Here is a 27,401-nt window from a genome sequence, read left to right on the forward strand (position 1 = left end):
CTGGCCTGGCACCTGGGCAGGTACTTTGCTCCCAGTGCTCATACTTGATTTAGCAGCATCTTTCAATTCACACATCTTTTTTGTCCAGACTGAGGAATAAGAAGCAATAAAAACACATGCATATTGCTCTCCTAAACTGCTTGGCTCTAGCATCTGGTCAGCAGGCCATGCAACTTCTGAGTCTGAAACAAATAAACAATTATTTGTGTTTAGATTTCTTGAATTTCTGGGCATGGTTATTTGCAGCTCTCCCTCATGGTAACTTGGCCTTCACAGAGCATTTAGCTGGCCTTCAATCTGATTTCTGGTTTCTAGTAAAGGGTTCATCTTGAGCCAGTAAAGTAAAGGATGATATAGATGGGGGCAGGGAGGGGAGAGGAGGAGGAGCCTATGGCTTGTAACAGAAATTCAAATTTTCTGGCTATGGGGGGAAACACTCTAATGAATGTCTTCTGCAAGCTTGCTGATTAAAATGCAGTATAGGCTTCAGTGCTGCTGTCTACCCGTGATGTCTTACAGGGATTTTTCTCCTTTTGGCCAGGAACATGTCTGAGTGGCACGGGGTCGCCCCTGCTGCCCCCTCTGCTGTGGATGGGATAGTTGCTGCTGCCACCCGAAGCGCTGAGTCCTGCAGGCTCCTCGGGGTTGTTGCTGCTGCCTCCTGGAGTCCCAAGCCCCTCTGAGTGCCCCCAGATCCACGGGGACATGCACCCTACAGATTGGGTTTCTCGTTTTAGCCATGACATGTGTGACTAAAATCTGCTGGCAAAAACAGCAGACCACTAAAGCTTCTCTCTGCCTCCTCTAAGAAGGTGTTCAGTTCAGAATTACACCCGTAGCAGCCCAGGAATTACAGCTCAGCTAGTAAATCAAACCAGTAAAAATATAGACCTACAATGATATAGTCAGAAAGTACTGGTAAAACCATAAAGGCAGGAATAGCCATGATTTTGCTTCATTTCTTAGGGAAATACAATTTAAGATGGATTGGTTATAGTGCATAAGAGAGAAATATTACAGGCTTTGAATACACCATTGAGTTAGCACCTTATAAATGTGTGCAGTAGCATTAGAGAACTGCACATTTACAGAGATTTACAGCATCCCTACGCCATATGTTAGAGCTTGATAGGGAGCCACCCTGGGTAGTTATGATGTAGTTATCTCTAAAACCTGAGCAACAGAGTCCCATGAGCATGAGCTTTGCTAATAACCCATGCTGATAGACAAAACATATTCTCTCAGGGCAGAGCCACATGGCCAGGACCGCACTGCTTTCAGTGAGCTTTTTTAAGCTCATATTTCTGCAAAATACCATGCTGAGCTGTCTGCCTGCATCAGTTTGCACTGACCAGCCTGGACTGCTTTGCTCTCTAGTGGCAGTACTACTCCAGGGACCTGGAGGAAAAAAGAAAGAAAAGAAAAAAAAAAACCAGCAAAGGATCCTGACTAGACCACTTGTGTATAAGGCCTAGATACCTTTACAACTTTTTTAAGAAGTGCCAATATCTTAGTGATTAAAGCCATTAGAACAGCTGAACTCATTGTTCATAGCTGAGCATTTGGGGTTCAGACAATTGGCAGCTGACTTGCACTTTGGGACTTTGTCACTTTATTTAGACAGCAGCACAAATAGCTAAAAACATGATTGCTTTATCTTCATCAGGTTGTCTGCTTACTCTAGTAAAAACAGACCCTTCAACAACTGCAAAATTTAAGTTGCAAAATTTGGAGTTGTATGTTTTTGCCCAAATACATTTTCTCCAAAAATGCAGGTGCGTACTACTTTTCTGGGGCTATCCCTGTGTGTCATAGGTATATTTCATATACTTAGAGCAGTGTTTAAAGTTCTGAAAGGTAGTAGAGTCTGTCACACATCTGAGAGAGAACCAGGATTTGCATTAAACTACATGAAATGCAATACACTTTCAACTTCACTTTGTCTCTCTTAAGAAACCTAAGTTCACTACCAACCTCTGAGTTCTCGCTGCCCTTTGGCTGTTGTCACTTTTTTCTTTCTGCTTTTGGAATTTCTCTCTGATATTAGTTCTAATGTTATTATTTCATCTTCATGCAAAGCTTCAAAACAGGACAAATCATCACAAGTCGTTTTCATGATTTTTTGATTTAAAGGAAGCAGACATACACATTCCAAGACATCAGGGCAGAAATGACGTAAGTAATCTGAAGGGATGCTAAAACTGCATTTGCTAGCAAATGCAAAAACTTATAGCTCAGCTTTATTTTTCCATGATGTTTCTGAGGGGAATCAAGGAAAAAGAAAGAGCAACTCTCTTAGCCGTTTAAGGGTAGGGCTAGGAAAGAGTTTCAGAGACTGTCATACCTCTCCCTTATGCAATACCTATTTGCAAAGATAAGTGTCTCAAGAAAGACATACTGGATTGCTGAAAATTGAGATGGGGTGCACACACATATATTTGTCTTACTATAAGCCACCAGCGTTTTACAAGGGTTTTCTGGGCGCCATTTAACCTTGTTATTTCAGCTCCTCCTTCTTATCAATCTCTTGGCATATATTGTGCTTCAGAGCAGAGCCTCAACACTGTGCTGCAAAAGAAAGGCAACAGCTCTGTCAGGACACAAACACAAAAAGGGACCTTCTTGTCACCTAACAGCTGCGCACAGGCCTAATGCTGCTGCTTTAGGAAGTTATAGGCAATAAATAGATTACTGAGGACTGTCTCTGTGCACTGCATCTATTCTCTAAAGCCAGTGTGTGTTGTTAGCATCTGCCCTTCTGAGGAAGGCAGGAACTTGAAAAGACTTGAAATGAGTGAGATGAGTCAGTTCATAATCACTATATGAAAATACGATGATATACTTTTGGTAACTTTTACCATAATTTGATGTAGGTATTGTTCCTTACAGGATGAAAAATGCCTAGTTTAAGTATGACCACAGCTTTTGCAGCCATATGATCAAGTGCAACTACTCATAAGGAACAAGTAGCAGTCTTGTTGTCTGATACCAGTGAATGTAAAGCTTTATGCTTTGAACAACCTATTGTATAGGATGGTGATGGAATACCCTAGTGAATTTTGACTTTTTGAAAGTTATGCTGAACTCTTGATGCTGCAGAGAAAACAAAGCACCCACTAAAAATCGGTCACAAATATTTCTCTGGCTGAGGTAGGGAGGGGTGCTATTTGCCACCTTAAGAGCTTCACAAGGCAAAATACATTTTCACATGTGTCCTGCCTTGAGTGACAATGGCAACAGATGTGTCCTGTGGCTTGAAGGACCAGTGACATTACTAGTTATTGTGGCCTGTGTGTTGTTATTTAACAACAACTAAACCTAACTTTAAAAAATCTGTTTTAATGCTTCCTGGCTGTTTATTTTGATGCTTTTCCTAATGACTGCTGTAGCAGAATAGGACAGACTTAGCTCCTTTTGCTGGTGTGTTTACTGCTGGCATGAGTAGAGCAGCTGATCCGGCTGCAGGCAATGAAATAGTCTTATGAGCTCTTTCCCTTTAGAAGGAACTAGGTAGAAAACTGAGAGAGTAAAATGAATGACCAAGTAATTTGTTGTGCCAGAAGAACCTACTGCCGAGCTCTGCCACCATCAGTGCCTTCACTAAGTACCATTACAGCCTCTTGCTGAAAGTGTGTAATCATAGATCTTGTGAAAAGTGGCATCGGTATTATTCTTTAGGATGAGATGGTGTGGAGTCTAATAAGGAGAAATTAGTGAGGGAAGGATAATTTAATCCAGCCACCATCTGAAAATGCAGCATCGGTTATGCATTACTAATATAGTATTCTCTGCATTAAAAAGATTATCATTATATCATTAAAAGACTATTCTGAAAATATATTTGACTTCAGGTAAAGTCACTTATGGTAGGAAAGCAGGAAGAAGAATGGCTGGTCTTAGATACCTATATCCTCTGTTAGTAGTGTTTAGGTCTGGAAAACACCGAAAATAATATTAAAAAAAGCTAATCCTACATCTGCCTCTAAATTCTATTGCCTATGAGGCTGGCTACAAAGGTGATACAAAGGACACTGTAAAGCTGAACAAAAATTTTCCTAGGATGCAGTAAGGTACAATTGGTTGTAAGGTATTTGCACTGCCCTGAAATCAACGTCCCTTGAGAGGGAGAAGTGGCATAGCATCACACCTCTGCTCTTCACTGATTAAAATCGGGCAAGAGCGGTTAAAAGCACTTTCGTCATGAATATTTCTCCCTTTAGAAATGCAGATATTAGAGCATGAAATCCAGTGTGGGGCCAATATGCTGCCCTGGGCAGTGACATTAAGTGGATAGACTGTGCGTTTCCTAAACAACCAAAAGATGTTGAAGACCTGTCTCAGTAAGGGACTCTTGGTGAAGCTCTCCATGGACTTCAGTGGACATCGGCTCAAACACTGACAAGCGTAATATTGTACTGAAAGGCACTCTATATTCTCGTGACTAGCAGCACTGTATATTCTTGTGACCAGCTAAAATACATTGAATGTTCTTTAACGCATATCTTACTGAATAAAACCTGAATTTCTAAAAAAATGACTTAACCAGCTTGTAGAGGGCCCAGTATAGAAATAAAATACATAATCTTAATCATCACTTCCCTGGAAAGAGATATTGAATTTATAAACTTAGTCTAGTTATAGTCACTGGATTTATCTTCTTATATTTTCTTTGAGGCTGGATTTTTGTTAGATCTATCTCATATCAGTTCCATGTGATGCAGCACTGACTCATGTTAAGAGCATTACAGGTTCTTTTCTACAGGTTTCTGCTCTCTTTTTGCAGGGGAGAGGGGAGCATGAAGGCTCATGCCTTAACATACAGCTATATTTTCATAGGTATTAGGAAACAGTGTTGTTATGCTGCTCTACAAATAAAAAAAAATACCTTACATAAATCATACCACCTCTAGCTGGTACCACTTCAATAACCGTCTCAATCCTCTTCTGGATGAACGTATTTCAGGCAAAGCAGATGGCAGCCTACAGGGTTAGCACATGAGCTTACAAGAGGAGTCCCGAGTCTCTGAAGCAGCTGCCTCGTCAGCAACAGGCACAACAAGTGGGAAGTTCTCTGCATGTTTGCCACGCTGCAGTCAAAAATCTGTGTCGAGAAAACCACTGGAGAAGGGCTGCAATGCGATCTCAGAACTGCCAGTTCCTGTTATGCCCAGAGAAGATACAACATATGTTCACATAGCAACTAATTCCTGGGATGTACAAATGGATTGAAGTGAGAGCAGCAGGCACGTGTGCATGGGAAGAAGCAGACCAAAAAACTGCACTGAGGCTCAGTGAGGTGTGCGCTGTAGTTAAATGCTGCTTGTAGCAAAAGGCTTGTTTGACAAGGCAACTCTGGCCTCGTTCCTAGCTTCAAGGCTAAGCGCTGCAGAGAGTTTTGCAATGTTTGTGGGCACAGCTTATAAGGTATCTATTTACAAAATTTTATAAATAGAAGGAGATTTGTTGGGCAGGGTTACAGGGACTGTGGTTCCTTCATTAGCAGTCTAATGTGGTGCGTGCTCGCCATCCATTCAGGGAAGTGGCTGCGATCCTGCATGGCCCTGTCCCTCCCCACTTTATGCCTACGCACCCAGTTCTGCTCCCGCCCGCCCGGACAGGGAGCTCCACAGCAAACAGTCTCACAGAGCAATTCCTGGAAGAGAATATCCAGGACAAGCATCAGAATTTGGACTTGGACTAGGTCCTGTTCTAGCAATATCAGTGCAGTTATTTCAGATTTAGTCCTGAAAAAGGAGAGTTTCCTTGAGGTGCGCATTTCTGCTCTTAGCTGCAAATTGGAAAACACTCACAAGAGTGTCTCTCACAGAAGTATCTAGTGTATACTTCTGGTATCTTGGCAGGGTGAACAGAGGGTAGGGTGAAGGGTAATAGAGGGAGAAGGGGAAGAGGCAAGGAATACTGGTTTATTAACAGCTAGGAAGCAATCAGATGCTGTTGTGAGGAGAACAATAGACAAGCCAGTTTTAGAAATTTTGTTAGTCTGTTTTTATCACAGCTTTTGAGTTGTGGGTCAATAATGAGCCATGAGGGCACATGATGAACTACAAAGTGAAACACTGTATTGACTACTTGCTAACTGATAGCCTACAAGAAGACAACCTGTGGCCATAAACCACAGACCTGAACATAGCTACAAAAGGGCAGCCTTAATTCAGGGATTTCCCAACTTGCGAGTGGACTTCTCTGTGATGGCGTTACTGCTCTTTTAACACAGTTTTGCTGTACTGTATTGTGGATCAGTTTTTGAAAGTGTCCTGTATTTCCCTATTTAAAATCAAAGAACATTTTCTTCAATTGGAGCAGCTAGGCTTTGGATTAAGCAGCTAGCTTAATAGGAAACAAACAACAGCAAAAACACCCGAGGCTTCAATTTCCTGCTACCCAGAGAATAATTAACAGTGTTTTCTCCTCCTTCTCACATGTAATTTAGTATTTCAGTTTTCTTCAACCACTGACTTTGGTTAGCGAAGCACTTCAATGTGCAAGCAAATGTTTACATTCATTCCTGATCAAAAAAGTATTTCAACATGTTCTAAACTCCCACAGAAGAGACAAGGTTTCAAGGCCCATGCATTTGCAAAGTTCAAAGTATTGTAAATACATCCTGCATCAGTTGGGTGTGTCTTCCCTGAAACAGCTGGATGTACTTATGTCACAGCAAAACCTGTGATTAACTCAAGTTATGGAAACAATTACATGGTAGGTAGTGGGGCCAATTCAAATAAACTACCTTATATATCAGCTCTCTTGATGACGTGGTGGAGGAACGATGTTTCCACTCTTTCAAAAGCAGTGGTATCAACATTCCCTTGACTAGAACAAATATTGAACTGGAAAATACATCCAGGTCATAATCACTTTTGTCTTTGTTTCAAAGGAGGCTATCAAGTAATTCCTTACAATGTGAACCAATGCTGAGTACATGCTTCTAAGGAGCTAAAGGATGAAAGATCTGAACACCTACGTGAGAAGGTACTTGGATACAGGAGAATAAATAAAGCAGAGACAGCCCATCTACCATACTTTCTTATCTTTTTATTCAGCCTTTCCAGTAGCTCTAGTAAGCTGGACTGCAAAGACTCCACTCCAGAACCACTTTGCATTTATTAAATATCTGTTAAAAATTGGACCAATCACATCAGCAGAGATTATTTTAGCTATCTATGTTCAGCTGGCACATTTCATTCAATTAGCAAAATTTCCTAATGGCAAATTTGCTCTCAAAGAAGGGGAGAGGGAGGGATGGCTAAAGAACATCTGTCTCAAGAGAGATTTTAGGAAGCAGTTCCCCAGCATGATTGGCAGAATCTGCAACAGATGGAAGTGCTGGAATCCTGCAATATAGCGATGGACAAAAGAGTTTGAAGATGGAGCAAAATAAGTTTATAAAGGTGATTATATGGGGGTTTCTTGTGGTGATGGGGAACTGGGTATTGTAGCTGCTGGAGGGGCCATGCCCTGTGTTCAGTCCTGTCTTCCAGCAGTCAGCAGTGATGGTCTTCACTGGTCTGTCAGCAGTTTAGCAGGGAAGCTGAAGCTTGGGTTTCAAATCAGCAGCAATGTGGTCTTCCCATATGCTTAGCAAGGAGCTCCCTAAACCGCTGTGTTTTGTTCAGGAGTATATGTGGCTTTCCCCAGATTCTTCATGCCCATACCCCTTCCAGCCGCAGTGAGTCTCACCCTCTTTCTGCCGGTCTCCCTATGCTACTGCAATGGGAATGAAAAGTGCATGTTTTTTCTAGCCAACGCAGTGGTCAAAATGGAAAGAGTACCTGTTGTTACAGGACAGGAAGGAAGAGGATGGACCTCAGTGATGCAATGCAAATATGGAGTTGCTGCAGAACTTTGGGGTTTTTTTAATTTTTTTTGCTGACTTTTTAATGTCAATTTTTTACCTCTTCTTACAATGTCTGAGCAGAAGGTGGTGTTCAGTATTATCATGAACTCCTCATAGAGAGAAGTTTCCCTTTGCTAGCTGCAATAGAGACAGTAGTAACTGATGCTTCCTTAGAAGTGATCTGCAGGACCCTGGCTTCTAAAACATGGGGAAACTCCAAGAAGTAGAGCAAATCTGAGAAGTGCAGGACAGGGGGTTGTAGACTTGTCCTGCCCTCTTCCCACTGGTCTTGGATGCTTTACACTGCCGGGCAGAAGGAAACAGAGCAGTCCTTCTGCCTTCTCAAGCCAACCATGTTGTTTCTTTAGCCCAGAACTTAAGCATAACAAGAAGACAACGCTGCACCATATACTTTGCCCTGAAGTAATCCCAGAAAGCAATTATAGTGAAATTTGCCTGGAGAACACACTACCTGCTGTGCTGTCTGATTAAATATTTCAATTACATGATGAACAAGAGCATGAATACATGCTTTAACCCTTTAAAAATAGAACTACACAATTTTATGACTGGTAGAAAATCAGCTTAGAGAAGCTGACAGATGCAAAATGCAGTAGATTTATGCAAATTGCACAGTAGGTTTGCAAAATACTTGGCAAATTTTCTGTTGAGTTTTATATAAACCCCAAAGGATTCCCCAAACTACCGCACAGGAACAGAGAAATTTTGAACAGATATTGTATATGATATATAATTACAGAATTCAGGTGAGATAATGAAAAGTCACCTGATGAATATTTTTAAATAAACTGAGAAGAAAATACAGTCAACAGGCACAGCTATGCATTTCAGGGGAAAGTAAACTGTTTTTTAGAGGTGTGAATCATCAGTGACTTAGTTTCCTGTACAATAAGTTATTAATAGGCTGTAAATGTCTCCTTTGTGATGGGTATCTAATGTTCCTTCACTTTAAAATTAAATACAACATTTCAAAAGTCATAAGTCAGGCAAATTGAAGCTAAACAGATATATATATTATATTATATTATATTATATTATATTATATTATATTTATTTATTTATTTAGGAAAGCAAACCAGCAATGTAAAGGGTTCTAGATTCTTTATATTTCATCCTCATTCACCCTACACTTACAGCAGACAATAAATAGCTGGTTTTATTTATCTTGTCAGCATTGTAATCTTTTTTTAAATGTGATTTTTTAAAAACTTTTCCTCTCATTAGCTGATGTTGAAACTGTGTAAACTGGGCCTACACTTCCACTTTCATTAACTTGCATGATATGTCAATAGGTTTAGTTATTTGATTTACACAGACAATACTTAGAGATAAAGGATAGAACTTTCACATGATGATATCTCTTGTCACAGAAATTTTAGAAATTTACAGGAAAATCCACATTTTTATTGTATCTACGGCACTACACCTTTCTTATTTCTGCAGACTATTAAAAGGAGTTCAAAGAATCTCATTTTTCATTTGAATATCACATCTCTCTATAGTGCTGATGTCATATGTAACATCAAATCAGGCTTTACTCTCTATAGATTATTGTGAATCTGCATTAAATGCACTAACACCAGTGAAATGAGTTTGTATTTCGCATTTGAGCCAAAGGCTACTGATCAGCAGATTTAGTTCATCATGTTCAAAAAAGAAAAGGAAAATGAGAAAAGGTTATTCTATCCTGACTACTCAAATGTATATTTTAGGAGGTCTAAGGGTATATAATCACCCCCTGTGCCACCAAAAAAAAAAAAAAAAAGAGAGAGAGAGAAAAGAGATTCAATTTCTAGAGCAATGGGGCTTTTAATAGCTGAGTAAATTTCCCTATATCATTCCCATTCAATGAGCCATTTAAGTCTGACATCCTGCCCCACTTGGTACCAATATAGGCCTCTTTCAGGAAAAATTAAATGAGTAAAAATCGCAGAATCACAGAATTGTTTAGGTTGGAAGGGACCTCTGGAGATCAGCTAGTCCAACCTCCCTGCTCAAGCAGGGTCACCTAGAGCATATTGCCCAGGATCACATCCAGACGGGTTTTGAATAGCTCCAGCGAAGGAGACTCCACTACCTCTCTGGGCAACCTGTTCCAATGCTCTGTCACCCTCACAGTGAAGAAGTTTTTCCTCAGGTTCAGATGGAACTTCCTGTGGTTCAGTTTCTGCCCGTTGCCTCTTGTCCTGTTGCTGGGCACCATGGAGAAGTGACTGGCCTCATCCTCTTGACACTCCCCCTTCAGATCCTTATACACGTTGATGAGATCGCCTCTCAATCTTCTCTTCTCCAGGCTGAACAGGCCCAGCTCTCGCAGTCTTTCTTCATAGGAGACATGCTCCAGTCCCCTCATCATCTTTGTAGCCCTCCGCTGGACTCTCTCCAGGAGTGCCATGTCTCTCTTGTACTGGGGAGCCCAGCACTGGACACAGGACACACACGCAGGTGAGGCCTCCCCAGGGCTGAGGAGAGGGGCAGCATCACCTCCCTCCACCTGCTGGCAACACTCTGCCTCATGCACCCCAGCATACCATTGGCCTTCTTGGCCACAAGGGCACACTGCTGCCTCATGTTTAACTTGTTGTCCACCAGCACTCCCAGGTCCTTCTCTGCAGACCTACTTTCCAGCAGGTCAGCCCCCAGCCTGTACTGCTGCATGGGGTTATTCCTCCTGAGGTGCAGGAGCCTGCACTTGCCTTTGTTGAACTTCACGAGGTTCCTCTCCGCCCACCTCTCCAGCCTCTCCGGGTCCCTCTGAATGGCAGCACAGTCTTCTGGTGTGTCAGCCACTCCCCCCAGTTTTGGATCATCCACAAACTTGCTGAGGGTGCACTCTGTGCCTTCCTCCAGGTCATTGATGAATATATTGAACAAGACTGGACCCAGGACTGACCCCTGGGGGACACCACTAGCCACAGGCCTCCAACTTGACTCTGCGCCATTCACCACAACCCTCTGAGCTCGGCCATCCAGCCAGTTCTCAATCCACCTCACCCTCCACTCCTCCAACCCACACTTCCTGAGCTTGCCTAGGAGGATGTGATGGGAGACAGTGTCCAAAGCCTTGCTGAAGTCCAGGGAGACAGCATACATTGCTCCCCCCTCCTCTACCCAGCCAGTCATTCCATCAGAGAAGGCTATCAGATTGGTCAAACACGATTTCCCTTTGGTGAATCCATGCTGACTACTCCTGATCACCTTCTTGTCCTCCAGATGCTTAGTGAGGACCTCCAGGAGGAGCTGTTCCATCACCTTTCCAGGGATGGAGGGGAGGCTGACAGGCCTGTAGTTCCCTGGCTCCGCTTCCTTGCCCTTTTGGAAGCCTGGAGTGACACTGGCTTTCTTCCAGTCCTCAGGCACCTCTCCTGATCTCCAGGACCTTTCCAAGAGGATGGAGAGTGGCCTAATGATGACATCCACCAGCTCCCTCAGCACTCGTGGGTGAATCCCATCGGGGCCCATGGATTTATGGATGTCAAATTGGACAAAAGATCTCTAATCCGATCCTCCTCCACCAAGGGAGAGTCTTCCTTTCTCCAGACTTCCTCTCTTGTCTCCGAGGTCTGGAATTCCTGAGGACTGGCCTTAGCAGTGAAGACTGAAGCAAAGGCAGCATTCAGCAACTCTGCCTTCTCTGTATCCTTCGTCACCAGGGCACCCGCCCCATTCAGCAGCGGGCCCACGTTTTCCCTAGTCTTCCTTTTGCTCTTGATGTATTTGAAGAAGCCCTTCTTGTTGTCCTTGACATCCCTTGCCAGATTTAATTCCAGCTGGGCCTTAGCCTTCCTTGTCGCATCCCTGCACACTCTGACAACATCCCTGTATTCCTCCCAAGTGGCCTGTCCCCTTTTCCACATTCTGTGTACTTCCTTCTTCTGCTGGGAGTTTGGCCAGGAGTTCCTTGCTCATCCATGCAGGTCTCCTGCCCGCTTTGCTCGACTTCTTCCTCAGAGGGATGCACCCATCTTGAGCCTGGAGGAGGTGATGCTTGAATATTAACCAGCTTTCTTGGACCCCTCTTCCTTCTAGGGCCCTACCTCATGAGATTCCCCTAAGTAGGTCCCTGAAGAGGCCAAAGTCAGCTCTCCTGAAGTCCAGCGTTGCAATCCTACTCATTGCCCTGCTCCCTCCTCGGAGGATCCTGAACTCCACCATCTCACGGTCACTGCAGCCAAGGCTGCCCCCAACCTTCACCTCTCCAACTAGACCTTCTTTGTTTGTTAGTACACGGTCTAGCAATGCACCTCTCCTCGTTGGCGTCTCCACCACCTGAGTCAAGAAATTATCATCAGTCCTCTGCAGGAACTTCTTTGACTGTTTGTGCCTAGCTGTGCTTGTACACAGCTATTTACCTGTGCAATGTGCTAGGGAAGAGGTAGAATCGCTCTCTGATCTGGAACTTTCTGCGTACATCCAAACCATGGACAGTATTATCACTTTGCATCTGCAGGAGCTTATCTCACGCACAGAAGAACCTGTGATAACAGACACAGGGTTTGGCTAGGCTACAGCAAAGTTAAGAAAAGCTGTAATTAAGAATCTCTGTGCAGCCTTAATGAAGTCTCCTCCTGTGCGCCTTTTAAAACACTGTCTGTAATTAAAATCTCGTGTAGACTGTCTCTGTGCACAGGATAAAGGGTGATCGCTGACGGGGGAGTTGCTTCGTGTTTCGCTTTTTCTGCATTGCTCGGCACGCTCCCTGTATTTATTGCACGCTGTCGCATCAAATCAAACTCCATCTCCTCTCTGCACATTACAGGCTGTTCATTCTCCTCAGCACCAGATTTCTTATCTCATCTGTCCCATGCCCCACCTTCTGGCCTTCTCATCTCATTTCGAATTTTCTCAGCCTTACGCGGTCTCAGGCTCCCACATCTCCCCCATTCCAGGTAGATCTGCATTGCAGACCGTTTTGCACATGGAGCTATTGTTAGCACAGCCAAGCTAGGTTTAAAATAATGAACACAAGTAGTGTTAGCAGTAAAACTGGGACTGAAAATCTGCTAAGACATTGGGTAAACCCACAGTGGCCACCTGGGGCTGAACCCCTTGTCGTCGCAGCATGCAGTGCCAATATGGCACTGTAATGCTCATGCACTGCCTCTTTCATTTGCCAGCTCCAACTGCTCCCAGGCTCCAAAAGCTATTTTCTCTTCCAATGCCCAGATCAGTTCCTGTCTGATCTGGGCATTGGAGGTTCAGGTTTTGGGGGATTTTTTTTTTCATTGGCACAGGTTCTTCTGTGCGTGAGATAAGCTCCTGCAGATGCAAAGTGACAAACTGAAGATTTCTTTTTCCTCAGTGCTGCCTGAATGTCATCGTGGGAGGTACTGAGGCTTGCTTATCTCAACAGCAGCAGAAATTGCAGTAATGTTCCCATTCACTTTGTCTCTGCCCCCTACACAGCTCTGTTTCCCTTTTATGGCAGAGGTTTCCATTTTGTCTGGAGAGCAGAAGTGTTCACTTACCCAACCTAGGCAACATTTTCATGTACTTGGCCCCAAACCTCAGCCAAAAGACAAAAACTAGGTTGTTCTGTGAACTTGCCTTGATGTTTTGTGGGAAGCCAAAGCAGAAAGCAGATGCTTGCAAGAACCCATTTCTCAGAGGAGAAGAGCTGTATCTCAACTGGTTCTGAGCTCTAACACTGCTCTAGGTGTTGACTAGCTAACAACTATTTGCAGTGGGCCTTCTGCAAAAATACAGCTCCAATGGGAAAGCTCAGTGCAAAATAAACACAAGATAATCAAATTCACAGCAGCAAATGCTTATGTTCCGGATGACATAAACATGTTTTATGTTTGCTTACCCAGGGTTTACTGTGCCATAATAATACTAAAATACAAGATTTCCCTCACCTTTTTCATACAGTCAAATTTCAATCTCCAGCTTTTGTTATTTTGCACACATTACAATTAGGTGTGTGTGCTGCTTTCATAAAAGCTATATCCAAGGGAAAAAACTCCCTAAATAATCCCTAATTCAGTCCCTCAGAAAGAATTTGTCAACTGTCTCACAAGATTAAATGGTGATTAAGTAGCTGCCTAGAATGAGAAGCAAGATGTTGCTCTGCAGCCTCTGAAATAGTCTGGGAGAGAGACTGAGACTTGTGTTATACCTCAGTTACCCAGGGAGGAAGCCAACCTGCTGCATGGCATACATTGACTAGAAAAAAGATTCCACACTTCCCTTATTCTCCTATCTTCTTGCAGATGTGGAGTATGTATGTTTAACTGCTTTCACTGTTACCCTGTGGAGTACGTATGTTTAACTGCTTTCACTGTTACCCTGTAGAGAGCCCTCTGGCCTTATGCCTTTTTCCCTAACGGCTACTGCATAGCCTAGGCCAAGGCAGTTCAAGGAGAAGAAACTACCTGGGTGGGTTGCCTAAGCCTCTTCTCAACAGAAGACTTACTTGTAATGTTTCCATCAAGCTGTTTATCAGATTTGGGATTCAGTTGGGTCTTTCATTTGAAGTATCCGCTTCACTCAAAACTGAGTTTTGTTTGTTTATTTTTTCTTGTGGTTAGAAAAGTTGTTGGCACTTTTCAGCCAAGTTTTGGGGGATTTTTTTTCAAACGCTTCTAGCCAGATATACATACATATGTCTAAACCTGCCGGGTTTTTTTTTTTTTTCAGAAGGAAACTGATAATGATTTTTGCGTTCAGCAAGAAACTGTGTGGGTTGAGAGTATGGGGTTTTCCCATTCATTTTTATTCCCACAATATATATTTTTCTTCATCTGTAATTTGCAAGTTGCTATGTTGTAACTGTATTGAGCTTGTTGTTCACTCCAATTTATGCTCGACCTAATGAATGTAGTTGGGCCTCCTGGTTTACCCCTCTCATGACTCCATTAGGACACTGTCAGGGGCATGGATCCAGTTGCTGAGCTAGGGCAATGAGTGAGATTAGAACTAGGTTCACAAGGGAAATGTAGGGTCTACCTGAAGACTAACCCACCCATATTAAGTGCATGATGCAAAATGTCCTTTGCTTCGTGAAACCAAGTTTCTTCACTTCCAAATTTTGGGGGTCTGGCTGACAAAAGTCAGGCATTAAAAGAAGAGAAAAGTTGCTCAAGCCAGCTATATGCCTGGAATCATGGTGTCCTGGGGAGCCTGGGAGCTCTCTACAAGAAAAACTTTTAAATTTATTACATAATTAGCACTGATATTTCATCAGCTCCATAATACACATTAGGAAGTTTTAAATTATTACTGAAAATGCATTAAATGCTATGATTTAATAATTAATTACTAACTGCATTATATGAGAGGTTATTTATGATCTCAGACACAAGGTAATAAAGACAGAATTACGTGCTTACCCAGAAAAGGAATTCTCGTAACACTTAAATGCTCAAATATTTTTTATGTTTTATGATTTTTTTTCTATTTAGTGGCAATTAGGTTTTTAATTACTAAACATTAGCTAGCTGTTTTTGCATCATGGTCTCTCCCTGGGAGACTCCAGAGAGTCCTTTGCCTCTAAGATTTCACATACAAGAGGACAGAAAACCTAAATACAAGATATAATTGTAACACATTTCATTTAAAGTAATCTCAGACTCTGTTTATTTAATTTCCTATGCATGAACTTTGCCTATGCAGGTTGTTCCTGTCTTTGAACAAATAAATCATTGATCTGAGAAGGGAGTAATATGAAAAGAAGGAGGCACGTTTCAATGCTCAGTAGATTTGCAGGATTTACATATTCTCGGTAATCAGACATCAAGTACCTAAATGCTAAATAAATAAGCTTTCTACACCATTTTCACTGTGCTTTCTGTTTTCAATCTGGACGAACTTTACAAGGAAAATTCTCGTGGCCTTGGTGTGTGTGCCGAATCCAGGAGCATAGATGCTGTTCCAAAGCCGGTTACAGCTGTGAGTTTCTCCAGGGCTACCAAAACTAACTCCTGTGAGGCCACTGGGCACAAATGAGAAATACTGACAAGACAGTATCTACCTTAACTGAGTGTAACTGTTTCTCTGACATGTGTGCTGTTTCTCTCAGGAACCCTTACTCCCTTTTGAGTGAGAAGCATCCAGAGCACCTGGGATGGGAGCTGCCAGTTTGCTGCTGTGATTTCTGTGCCCTGGGCTGGGTGGTGTTGGTGCCTAGGGGTTCGGTGAGCAGAAACATCTGGCATGCAGGATACTGAAGGGTAGATTGGCAGAGAGAAAGTGAGGGGCTCCAGGGACGCTACGTGAAGCAGCTATTTCTGTAGGTTTAATGGGAGAAAGGGTTCCAATGTTTCCAGGCAGGTTGAATGAAATAGTCTGATTTTGTTGGTGGTGGTGTTGGTGTTTTCCCAGTTTATTTTGCAAAATTTCCTTGAAATAGGAAATACTGAGTTGCTCTGCTCTTTCTTTAACATGAAAAGATCTGGGGGTAGGGGTAGAGAAAACAGAAAGTAAAAGTGGAAGAAATGGACCCAACCTGTAAGAATCTACTAGGGAAGGGCCACTTTACTTTTACATCTTTTAGATTTAGTACAGCCTAACAAGCAGATGGATTTTTTTTTGCTATAGTTTACAGTGTCTGTCCTAAAATCCTACCTATGGAAACAGAGAACATTTTGGATGATCTCTTTAAAGGAGAGGTGGTGTAGTTCTAGCTCAAAGCTCTGGCCGATGCGATGCAGGATCCCTCACAAAGAGATAAAATATTCTTGCATGATTATACGAAGAAAAGATTCAGAGGAAGTAGCTAGGTAAAATTTTCCTTAGGAATGTGGTATCATGTGAGTAGAGTTCATTTCAACTAACACTAGCTACTTAAGAGCTAGCTATGTCCTTTGGGTTCATTTCCTGTATAGTAAATAAACAAGTTGCTTGAAAGAACCACTCACTTTTATCTTATGGGTAGATAAATCCAATCCAGAGATATCACTCTCTGCTTCCACTGACTATAGATGGAGCCTAACTATTGGTAATTACACAGCTAGGTGACTAGCTAGTTGATGGGATGAATCCCAGACAAGCCATCTCAATTTGAAAAGTGCACGTGGATTTGATGCAGCTTTCCAGAATGTAAGTTTGCAATTACAAGGTGTCTTGACATCAGGCTGCAGCATGGTGAAGGCAGGCATGTTGCCTGATTTTTTCAAACTATACAAACATGCTTCCTGGGTAACTGAGTGCAAGATGCTTGCCTGTTAGAGTATGCCTAACTGCCTCTGTAGTAGGTGAAGCTCTCAGTCCTGACTGTCTTTTGCCATCCACAAAATGCTTGGCTTTAGGATAGAGCAAATAAGTGCCATTTATCTTTGAAATAATTTTCCATTCCTACAGTGCTGCAATGGCCCTTGGAATTAGTGCTAGGTAATTTGGGAGCTGTGTGAAAGGAAGCAATGAAAAGCACTCCTCAGCTCAGCTTCAGTCAGCAACAGGCCTTTCAAGCAGCTCAAATCAACAGCAACTTTCAGCCCAGCTCTTCTCATCTCACTCATTATAATACCTACCCAGATACCACTAGGCTCCTCTGCTCTCCACTTTTCTCGTTCCTGGGGTCCCCCACTGTAATTTTCACCTGCCCCTACTTAATGGCAGTGCTAGTAACCCTTGCTATGCTGGCATGGCAGACCTCCTCCAAATACTCCACTGCCTGACTGTTTTGAAACTACAAAAATTACAGACTTGGGTGAGTCACAGGCAGAGAATGCCAGCAGTTTGGGGTCTCAAGATGGAAAATATTTCGATAAGACAGTGCTACATCTCAAAAATGTATTAAACACAAATGACTTTCCATAACATAACATCACTGATTGATTGTCTTGCCCTGAGTCAGTCTTTATCTGAAAAACATCAGCATCACTTAATATGAATGAGAAAGTTATATGATATTAAAAGCACAGTTTCCAAACTCAAATTCTGTTCTGATTGAAGGTGGTATAAATCTGAATTTCATTGCTATAATCATTCTATATTCAAGTCAGTGTAAGAGGGAATAAAATCTTTTCCAGCAAGCACGGCTAGTCCTTATTTTAACAACACATTTTAGTTTTATGGAGAATTTTAACTAATGCAATTTAAAGAAGAGGATGGAAGTAGAACGTGGAACCAAGTCTCTTTCAGCATGTGCATATATAATATCTCCCTGTGAAGCAGCATGCAAGCAGTGTAATTGCTCATCCAGAACACGCTTATTTTTTTTAATTTTAGCTAATGCTGATTTAAATAACACTTCAGTAACTGTGAAAGAAATTTAACACTTGATTAATTTTATTGTGATTAATTATTGCAATATTTCTTAAGCTTGTTGTGTTAGAGTCACTTACATTTTGTTTCCTACTGCTTTAATTTCATTAGTCCCAAATAAATTACTCTTGATTTTTATGAGGATAACTTGGAACAGAAACAGGCCCTATGTAATCTAAAAAATCATTAAATTGTGCATAATACAACTGTTATTCACACCTCCTTCTATTTATTCTGAAAACAGGAAAAACTTAGCATCACCCTTCAGCTCAACAGCATGAAAGGCATGATTTAAACACTATTAAAACACAAGTCTGAATAGGTGACTTTAGCATGATTCATTTTGCTCTCTGCTGGGTAAACTATTGAATAGACAATCCAAAAGAAACCATTAGGACAAATCAATTCAAAAAAGGTTTATAGGAGGCTGGGTTAAAGCCTTGAACTTCGATCCTGGAATCTAATTCCATTAGCATCTAAAAGAAAAAAATTAAATCATAAATATTTGAAAATAAAAACTGAGTGTAATAAGTGTATTGAGATGTGCCTGATTCTGTAGCCTGTATTTACCGCTCTGAGACATATCAGCCCTGTGTTAAGGAACTCTTTCACCTATCAAAGACAATTTGTGGGCTGACCTTCCACAAGAAAGACTTGTTTTCTCAGGAGTGAACAAGTCTCCAAAATGTCCAGATCGCAATGTTACCAAAGTAATGTTCTAGAGTGATTCTAAATTTGCAAGGTCCCCAGGGCAAAAGATATGCGGAGAGACATCTGTGTTTCAATGATAGTTTACCGATAATTATACTTATCAGCAGTAATGATACAGGAAAAAAGACATCTCTCATCTCACAGCTGATACATTGCCGTCCAGTCTTAACTAAATGAATGTTCTAGATATATTCTGAATATCCCTATTATGTCTCACAAATTAGTGATGTCCTTTAAGGGCTCAGGAAGCTAAGCATGATCAGTCACACGAAAAATGCAAAGAGATCAGTTATGATACGATCACAGAGCTGCTGTGACTGATTGTAACTCAAACATGTGAGAAAGAGGAACAGACTCAGCTAGAGCAAAGGCTAGAACAGAGAATGACATTTTCTCAAACAGCCAGAAATAGCCAGCTGCACCTGTATTTGCTCAGTAAAGCATATAACATAATTTCTAAGCTCATGCTGTCTATATCAGCAGTTTAGAGCTCTTTGATTTTTCGCTGTATTGGTTAATAATCACATGACATTCTGGATTTGTAATCCCTGAAAGGCTTTCCTGCCATGTTATTTTTTAATATACATTTTTTCCCACTTAGAGCATATAAATTAAGGCTGAGATTATGCATTAGTGTAAGATAGGCTAGGAACAAAACAAGTGAGCCACAGAACTGGCCAGCTATTTGCAGCATTGGCTCTGCTTAAACTGTGCAGGCTCACTGAATCAACTCATATAGCCTGACCAAACAGGATAGTGATGGTGAAGTGATAACAGCTATTTGGAATAGCTGTGTGAATCCACGACAAGCAGTCAGAAGAACTCACTATTGCTGCAAAGATAAACTGGTCAAATTTGACCAGCTGTTAACATATATATTTTTAAATATTTATTTCCACAGTTTGAGAGAGATTCCTGTAGTTAGAAGCTATATTATAGCATGCTCTGAGAGCTGCCAAGTGTCTGCACATGCTAACGGGCATGGCTGTAAAAAAGAGAAGATGACTTCTTCCATCAGTAAAGTTTCTCTATGCAAGAGACAATTCTCTAGTAGGCTCTCTGGCAAAACGCAGTTCCTTCATGCCAGGAGAACAGGAAAGGGGTCCCTGCATAGAATTAGTCTGCCTTCAGATGTGAATTTTCTGTGTTGCAGGGTGAGCAATCACAAACACAGGATCACTCCAGTGTATAAACTATTTTGTTTTACTTCTCTAACAAGTAGTGCTCAGAAATGCTGAACTTCTCTAGATATTTGAAATATTTGTTCAGTCCATTCTTGGATGTAATATTATCTTTTATCCAGTACAGCACACTCTCTCCATTGCACAACACCACCTGTTTAAAGTAAATTTAATGCTACTGCTGCTATTAATAGTTAATAAAATAATTAGCACAGGATTACTTTTCTTTAGGTTTATTTGTTGATCTGACCTCGAGTTATTAAACTTGGATTTATTTCTATTATTCAATTTCTCTAGCAATTCCATTTCCCATCAAATAGATTACAGAATTAGCAACCAAGGATTAGTAATGTTGTGTGAGGAAAGAAATACATTTATTGAACTATGGTAACAGAAAGCATTCAGTTCACCTCTTCGGGCATTTTAGCATTTGCCTTTACAGACGTCCCATTAATTTACAGCCAGCGATTCTTTCATTTTTGTTAATCTCTCTGCGTCTTGTGAAAGGTTTTAGCATTCACCACAGTACCTGATCATTAATGTACCTATCTTTTTCCAGTTTTCAATCCACCTTACCTACGAGATGCTTTGGAGAGTATTTCCACTAGCAAATTCCGTTCGTATTGACTGTTTACCCCATCAAATGCACTGTCAGTTTCCATCAAGTGTTTGCTTGAACAGGATCCATTATTATCTTTGTATTGCAAAGAGCCAGATTAGTAAGGTTTTTCTCTTTGCAGATTATTGAATCTTTTTGATGAACTGGGCTGTTTTTAGTCTAACAATCATGAGCCTTTTGTTATTAAATGAGTCCTGGAAACTCTGAGTGGTACAAGATAAAGGGGTTTCAGTCAGCACTTTGGACTCTGATTTGCTTCAGTATCTGTTGCCTGCCCTGTGCAGCAAGTCTGAATGTACAGTGAATGAAAGCATCAAAGCATCAATTATTGTCTGTGTAATATATAGATAGATAGATAGATAGATAGATTTATGTACACAGACACACACACACACATATACATATATGTATATATTCCTGAAACACCAGCTAAAGTGGTTTGGGCTTAAACAATATAGTATGACAAACTTACACATGGGTATGGTTCATAACATTTGCTTTAAATTCTTTCCAGACAAATTAATTTCTGTTGAGCTTTATCATCAATATGTTGAAGTGCTTGTTAAAACAGCATGCAGCTCTCTGATAATTGTGTTGATGGATGATAGCTTTCTACTGTGGGAAGAGATCGAGCGCCTAGGGCTGATCCTTCGATATATATTTGCTTTTTTTTGACCATGAAGTTTTGTTCATATGCTAGTATCTTAGCAACAGCAGACAGCAGACAGTCTTATTCAAGTAAGTTCACTGGTTTCTCCCTGGGAAATTAATACACTGATGTCATCCCAGTCTAATCCTCTATTCCATTGCATTTAGAGGTATAGAAGATCAATTTATTTAGTGCTGTGCACTACAAAGCAACAGCTCCTGGAGCAATCAGGCCAGAAAGTGCCTAAGTAATGTTGCTGTGATAGGAAGCAGTTATTGGACAGGAAATTTAGTGTCAATAAGATACAGCTCTTCAGGAGACTGTTTGATCAGTTTGCAATCTAGGCTTTTTAATGTCATAAAATTGGGGACCAACTATAACAAGGTAACTTGCAATTTGATGAAATAGAGGCCAGGCTTTATAAATCACAGGCAAAAAATCAAAAGGTCATGGAAATCACAGATTGCTTAGACTATAGTGGAAGAAAAATAAGCTCTGTGGGACATTGTACCCATACAGCAGCCACATTTTGTACAGTATTAGTTCAGTTGTTTGGGAGACAGGATTCATGTGTGTATCCTGGTATTTTGTGCTTGAACAAAAGTTATAAACCGAATATAAGGCTTCATTTCCTTCCGACACTACTGTCTCTTCATTTTAAGGATCTTTCTTATTAGTGGGAAGCACTGCTGTAATGTTAAATGAAAGAATAATGTGACCTATTTTAGTTGCTTCTTTCTAGATGTCAGTTTAAATGTTTAGTATTCAAAAAAAAAAAAGTGAGTTGAGTGCTATAGCTGCTAAGCTTGTCTTTAGGGTCCTGCTTTAAAAGCAAGTTTCCTTCTACCTCCTTGTCTTTGATATGCAAAAGTTCAACATTACGCTGCAAGATAGGCACTCAGAGCCGCATTCGGAAGCCCCTGCTCATAGGAGCAGCCCTGAGGAAGGAAGCAGACTGGTGTCTGTGAGCAGCGCTGGTCTTCTGATAAGCAAAGAACAGGTACTGATTCCAGGCCGTTAGGTTCTTGGTCAAACAAGAATATGCCGTATACTGCGCTCCTAATACCTGAAAGGCACTGTCAGTCTGTCTCCACCTCCTGTTGTGCAGATTTTCCAGATACATCTAGAGTGCTGGAGCTGTGCATCAGGCTGCATTCAGTTTCGAACACCCCCTAACTTTTTTGTGTGAATTTCAATAACACTACATGTCTGTGATGTTAATGCAAGAATCTTGACAGTTACGACCAGCAGAGTAAATGCTAACCAACTACAGCAGACTTATACGGGAACTTGATCAGCATCAGTTGCATGAAAACTATTCTCTTCTTCACAGACTATAATATTCATTTCATAGCTTCCTGGCTGTTAATTTGCTTCAAAACTTAACATTTTCCAACCATGACTGAAGAGCAATAATGAGAGGCCTTCCTAGTGCATTGGCAATGTTTTCAAATTACCATGGAAATATGGAGAACTAAATATTCTTCATCATGAGACCACACACTGAAGAAAGGGTTAGCATGAGATGTAAAGTGTTTTAGCAAAGCAGGTTGTATATAGATTTTAACTTTCAGAGAAGTAGCTAGTTCTCTAGGAAACATTCGTTTACAAGAAAAAGGGAGACAAAAAAGTGGTGAGTTTCTTGGAAAATCCTTATTATGTTAAATACAATGTGCTTGAGGTCTCTGGCTCTCGGCTTGCCTTCAAAGATTCTCAATTTATTCCAGAGAAACACTGTCATTTGGGGAATTAGCCAAATTTTGTTTGCAGACATCAAAATGAATAGTTATTTCTTAGGAGCAAAAGTTAGGTTAACATGAAGCAACTGCAGAAAAATAACTGAAACAATAGCAATGTTTTCTGTTTACTAATAATCTTTTCTTAGTCTAAATGATATATTTGCGATTAAGGATAAAAAAGAATATTTTCAAGAGAAATAAGAAAATCTTCATACGTTTCATACATTTTTTAGAACTTTAATGATCTTCAGTTTCAAAATACATGTATCAGTCAACAGTATTTTCTTTACTTGACCAGGAAAATTGGTTTGAAGCATCAAAATCTACTCTATCTAAAAAAATACTCTTACTCTTATTGCTCTCAAGAATATTTATAATAAAAAATCATTCTCTTACTTCAGAATATTCTGTGAAGACTATAACTACATAGACAGATAAATTCCCAGCTGTAATATTCAAGTAACATATAGTTGTTTCGGAACAATTTTTCAAAGAATATCTACAGATATTCTTTGACTATATACATATATATAAATATACACTTGGATAGATAGTAATATGTCTGTATCTAGTCAATAGATATGTTGACTGATGTGATACTTGTGTATATACTCTGCTTAACAGAAAATGTTATTTGAATACATAAATATGCTTTTTCATGGGTATTAGAATGTTGTCTCATATCTGAGAGTACATTTTTTGCTGCTGTGGGGAATGAGAGCCTGAGTGTGCAGTGTTCATATCTTCATTCTTATTCCATATTTCCAGAATAATCGTATTGGAACAATCTGTTCATGTTCAAGAAACAAGAGAGGAAGACAGCCTACAGCTTCACTCTTTATGAGGCCAAAGCATTTTTGTACAAAGGATAGGGAAATGTGAACTCCTTTATTTACCCTTTTTTACCATTGTTGGGAAGCTACTGTGATACTGCACAGAGCTCCTTTAAAAATGGCATGCATTTGAGGAGTAAGACACTTTCAACCTAACACTAATAAAGAGCTAAAGGACAGCATTCTTAACAGAGCTCCACAACGAGACATTCATTAGAATAATAATACTATTAGTAAAACCCAAAAGGACAGGATTTTTAACAGAGTGGTTGCTACTTATGAATGTTTCAGCAAAAAGTTTTTCAGAACCTCCAATGAGAGGTAGAACTGCAGGTCTTGCTACGTTATACTCTGCAGCTAACTCCCTTTTTTCTTCCCACTGTTTGCTTTTGTCTATCTGATCTTACAGCTAGACAACTTTAAAAAAAAAACAAAACAATTATTCTTTCAGCTGTGTCTTCCTGAACAGTCTTTAAATCTCATCTGTAATCTCCTAATTTTCCTATTAAAATCATAAGACTTCAGTATTTAAAAAAACATATTTTGGAAACTATGTATTCTAATCAAGTTTATATTAGGAAAATAGAGATAAACATAAATATTTCACATAGTCAGGTCCAAACCAACAACTATTAATATTTTTAATAACAATGTAAACTAGTAAGGATTTGATTAGGGGATTTAGAAGATAAGAAAAGAGATAAAGGTAAGGCTGAACGGTAAAGCCAAAAGCAACTAATTACCATGGTTTTCAAGAAAAGAATTAGAATGTGATTAGGTTGGTGATCATTTAATCTCACTTCTTCATTTGTAAATATGCCCTTGCAGCTTTTTATAATGTGTATGAAACGCACTGTGGAATTTACCAAGGGGTAGAATGGATATGTTAACTAGAGCTTCTTCTTTAACCATTAACTGGATCTCTGTCACACTAATCATCTTCAACTCCCATGTAAAAACTGATGGGCAATGATAAAGCTCCACATGCTGCATGATCAGGCTTTGCCCAGGGAGCAGGGACAGGTATTTCCAATATGGCACTGCAAATAGAGTCCAAGAGGTCCATTTTATGACAGTCATATGCTACCACCTAAAGCTCCAGTAGCTGTCCCTAGAGAGACAGTGAAATCCAAACACAGGCCTAGGCTATGGCTACGGATACTGAGCTACTAGACAGCTATACCTACTGCTGTTCCAGTTCACAATTGCTGTAAATCCTGTGGGCCATTAGCACAGGAAATCCTCATTACTATAAAAAAGATCTGGGACCATCCCACAGGGAGAAATACTCTAAACCACATAAAACCAGAACAGAGACCTTTCCTAGTACAGGCAGAGAGTGTCCAGGCAGCCTCTGTGCAATTCTTCTAAAGGCTGTGATTTATGTGTAACTAGTAACTGAGGAAGTCAAAACAGAGAAAGGAAAATCTCTGCTATCCTTCTTATCCTAAGGAAATCATGAGCAAAGAGACCAGCTAGCAGCAATAAAACCTGTTACCCTCAGCAAGTTAAGAATGAAACATTGGTATCTCCCCTTTGAAAAATATGTGTCACCAGCTTCTGGCTGCACATGAACCTTCATTTGTGTTTTTCCTGGCATAAAACAGCATGTTAAGTACTTATTGTGAGCGGACCTCCTTCCCACCTCAGCAGTCATATTAAGAAAGAGAGTAAACTGGAGTCAGCAGAGTTAACACAACAATTTCTCTTTGAAGACACTGTCTGAGAATGCTACTCACCGTTTAGGGCACAGGTTGTTCTAAGGCTACTTCTCAGATGTCCTTAAAGTCCTTAAAGTTTCTGAATGAGGACTTATGTTTGCTGCACCACATGATTCAAGCTGTTTGCCTCTATACTGCCTCACTCTTCCTTGTGCCTGAGACAACTTGTGTGGTGAGCCAGTTGTTTGTTTCAAATTCTACCCAGCCTAACACGGAAGCTGTATGAAGACCTGGAGAGTGTGAACTTAACTGCACACTTGATGTCTGTGTTAACCTGATACACCTACTTGGAGGTCAATGCCAAATCCATGGCATTGGAAGTGGAATGCAGGCTCAGGAAATAATTAAATACATTGTCAATATGTAGAATAATACTTCCGTGTAATGCTAGAGTGGTTCACTTACTCATAGAAAATATGATCAAATTAATATTTGCAGAATCACAGAATGGTTGAGGTTGGAAGGGACCTCTGGAGATCATCTAGTCCAACCCCCCTGCTCGAGCAGGGTCATCTACAGCACATTGTACAGGATCACATCCAAACGGGTTTTGAATATCTCCAGCGAAGGAGACTCCACTACCTCTCTGGGCAACCTGTGCCAGTGCTCTGTCACCCTCACAGCAAGAAGTTTTTTTTCACGTTCAGATAGAACTGCCTGTGTCTCAGTTTCTGCCCATTGCCTCTCATCCTATTGCTGGGCACCACGGAAAAGAGTCTGGCCTCCCTTCAGACACATATACATTGATAAGATTCCCCTTCAGTTCCCGCTCTCTCAGCCTTTCTTCATAGGAGAGATGCTCCAGTCCCTTCATCATCTTAGGAGTCCTCTGCTGGACTCACTCCAGGAGCGCCATGTCTCTCTTGTACTGGGGAGCCCAGAACTGGACACAGGACTCCAGGTGAGGCCTCCCCAGGGCTGAGGAGAGGGGCAGCATCACCTCCTTCCACCTGCTGGCAACACTCTGCCTCATGCACCCCAGCATACCACTGGCTTTCTTGGCCACAGGGGCACACTGCTGCCTCATGCTTAACTTGTTGTCCACCAGCACTCCCAGGTCCTTCTCTGCAGGTCAGCCCCCCAGCCTGTACTGTTGTGTGGGGTTATTCCTGCCTAGGTGCAGGACCTTGCACTTGCCTTTGTGGGACTTCAGGAGGTTCCTCTCCACCCACCTCTCCAGCCTCTCCAGGTCCCTCTGAATGGCAGCACAGTCCTCGGGTGTATCAGCCACTCCCCCCAGTTTAGTATCATCTGCAAACTTGCTGAGGGTGCACTCTGTCCCTTCCTCCAGGTCATTGATGAATACATTGAACAAGACTGGACCCAGGACTGACCCCTGGGGGACACCACTAGCTACAGGCCTCCAACTAGACTCCGCGCCACTGACCACAACCCTCTGAGCTCGGCCACCCAGCCACCTCACGGTCCACTTATCTAGCCCACACTTCCTGAGCTTGTGTATGAGGATGTTATGGGGGAGAGCGCTGAAAGCCTCGCTGAAGTCCAGGGAGACAGCATACATTGCTCTCCCCTCATCTACTCAGCCTGTCATCCCATCAGAGAAGGCTATCAGATTGGTTAAACATGATTTCCCTTTGGGGAATCCATGCTGACTACTCACCTTCTTGCTTCATCACCTTCTTGTCCTCCAGATGCTTAGTGAGGACCTCCCGGATGAGCTGTTCCATCACCTTTCCAGGGATGGAGGGGAGGCTGACAGGCCTGTAGTTTCCTGGCTCCTCCTTCTTGCCCTTTTGGAAGCCTGGAGTGACACTGGCTTTCTTCCAGTCCTCAGGCACCTCTCCTGATCTCCAGGACCTTTCCAAGAGGATGGAGAGTGGCATAGTGATGACATCTGCCAGC

The 27,401-nt window shown here is 41.3% G+C and overlaps 1 long non-coding RNA gene across 1 annotated transcript in view; it reads right to left on the minus strand.

Annotated features, from left to right (window-relative positions):
• Nucleotides 1–2,426: 2,426 nt before the first annotated feature.
• LOC138066041 (uncharacterized) overlaps nt 2,427–27,401 on the minus strand; it is a 35,674-nt gene continuing 10,699 nt past the window's right edge. Inside the window, exons 3-4 of the long non-coding RNA XR_011139219.1 lie at nt 4,902–5,158; nt 2,427–2,568 (exon numbers count right to left, since the gene is read on the minus strand). This is a non-coding gene — a long non-coding RNA (uncharacterized lncRNA). The remainder of the gene's footprint in view (nt 2,569–4,901; nt 5,159–27,401) is intronic.

This window comes from Struthio camelus, chromosome 2 (assembly GCF_040807025.1).
Source record: "Struthio camelus isolate bStrCam1 chromosome 2, bStrCam1.hap1, whole genome shotgun sequence".
Classification (NCBI taxonomy): Eukaryota; Metazoa; Chordata; class Aves; order Struthioniformes; family Struthionidae; genus Struthio; species Struthio camelus.